At 39.3% G+C, this 2,307-nt stretch overlaps 1 pseudogene; it reads right to left on the reverse strand.

Moving 5' to 3' along the window:
* Nucleotides 1-210, reverse strand: LOC103257495 (annotated as a pseudogene).
* Between the last annotated feature and the right edge of the window lie 2,097 nt (nucleotides 211-2,307).

A 2,307-nucleotide genomic window follows, 5' to 3' on the forward strand; every position in this document is an offset into this window, starting at 1 on the left:
TCAGCGCAGACTCTGAGCCTCTCGCTCAGACTCCAACAGGGTGAGCGCGTCGCCCTCGCGCACCGGGCCTCTCACGTTGCGGATGATGGCGAGGCTCGTGTCATTCACGAATTCCACCCGCACCTGCGTGCACTGTCCGTGCCAGCCGGTGCTACCTAGCACTTTGGTGGCCCTGGCTAGCTTGATAGGCTGCACACGGCTCGTGTCCATAATGGCTGCGCGGCGGAAGTCGCGCAGAGAGCAAATTTCAAACTTTTAATCACACGTTTAGATCCTCTGGCAATCACCCCTCATCCAGAAGCGATCCAGGATCCCCCGGCCATCAGTGATCAGGCATCCCCTTCGAAGGCAGAAAGACACATCACTTTGGGGATTTTAGGAGCTGTCTGCTAGGAAATAGGGTTGAAGATTAAATATGTATTTCTTATTATAAATCACAATATCTCAGACAGATCTAGAAGAGATGATAGATGATCGATCGATCGATAGATAGATAGGAATCCTAATTACCACAAGGCAGCTTTATTGTTGTTTTATACTGTGTTGATTTAAATTTGTCTCTTTCATTGCTCTATATGTCCTTCTATACCTCTGACTTTCTACCCAGGGAACTTTTCCTCTAATCTGAATAATCTCCATTAGAATTTCCTTTAGTGTGATTAACTCAGTTTCTGTTGATCTGAACATTTCTATATTATTTTGTTATATCCAAAGGATACTTTTCGGTTGGTAGAGTCTTCTTAGTTGGTTATCATATTTTTCAGCATCTTGAATATTATTATTCCAAATTTTTCTGGACTCCATAGTTGTTGAGAAATCAGCTAACTGTTGCTCCGTTGATGGTAATCTATCTTGATTCTATAGTTGCTTTAAAGGTTTTCTATTTGATTTCTTTTACACAGTCTCTCTATGAAGTGTTGAGATGTGCTTTTCTTTTTATTTAGCTAGCATGGGATTCATGGGATTTCTGTGTATTGATGTCTATCAGCAGTTTTTAAAATCTTAGCCATTATCTCTTCAAATATCTGTAAAAGTTATTACCAAATGTCATTATATATAGTTGCTCGTTTTCTGGCATATTTTTCAAGTTTGGCTTTCCTGTTCATAAGCATAGTAAACGTTGTTATTTTATAGACTGTATCCGATCATTCTAATTGTCAGGTCTCTGAGGGTTTGTTTATGCTTAATTTTTCTTCTAGTTTTCCCAACATATTTTGTCCCCTTGTTTGCTTGTTTTCTTTTATCATGTGCCATATGTTTTATTATTTTTCTCTTGAAAGTACTTTTATTTTCTAGCCGGACTCGGTGGCTCAGCCTGTAATCCTGTGCCTTTGGGAGGCTGAGGTGAGTGGATTGCCTAAGCCCACGAGTTCGAGACCCGCCTGGGCAGCGAGACTTCATCTCTACAATAAATCAAAAAATCAGTCAGGAGTGGTAGCACATGCCGGTAATTCCGGCTACTTGGAAGGCTGAAGCGGAAGGATCGCCGGAGCCCAGCAGGTCGAGGCTGCGGTGGCCGGGAGTGGCCACTGCACTCCAGTCTGGGCAACAGAGTGAGACTCCAACTCAAAAAAAAAAGTACTTCTATTTTCTTCTATTTGATTCTTAAGGTCTCGGAACATCTTAATCCAAGCTCAAGAACTGAGACATTTTTATGCTAATAAAATAAATGGTCACTGGCCATTGCTTTTGTTAAGCACTGGCCAGGCCAGTGTTCGTTGAGCTATGGCTTCCATGTTTTCCTAAGGGAGGCAAATCTCTTCTCTCTTCTAATTTACTTTGCAAATAAACTATATTTTTTAATCTTAAAAAAAAAATATGGTCATCTTGGAAACTCTAAACATTTAATCCCTCGACTCTGACTTTTGTCCTCTTAACCACCCAAGTTCAGTCTATCAATAGTCAATTTCAGATCAGCAAATATCTCCAAGGCAAAACTTCTTAGTATTCCCAGAATTCTGCATGTCAGTTTACTAATTGTTCATTATCTTATTAATTATCTCATGTTTTAAAATTTATTTTATTTGTTGTCTTTAGTTATGGGATTTGTCCAAATTATCCAGTCTGATGTTACTGGCTTTTGTTTTCTTTTATGTAACTAAATTCATCTTGATTTTGAATCTCCATCCTGCTAGACAGTGGGAGAAAATCATTTAAACTTTCCAACTAAAGGCATCTCAATTTCTTCACTTTTAAAATATTAAATTCAGTCTCTTTTGAGAAAAAAAACCATTTGGGAACAAGTACTGAGTGCTTTCAAATTTCTCCCTACTCTCTCTACCCAAGATGAAATCAAGTATATATGGA

The sequence above is a fragment of the Carlito syrichta genome, unplaced genomic scaffold (assembly GCF_000164805.1).
Source record: "Carlito syrichta isolate Samal-C Ts95f unplaced genomic scaffold, Tarsius_syrichta-2.0.1 Scaffold80634, whole genome shotgun sequence".
NCBI lineage: Eukaryota > Metazoa > Chordata > Mammalia > Primates > Tarsiidae > Carlito > Carlito syrichta.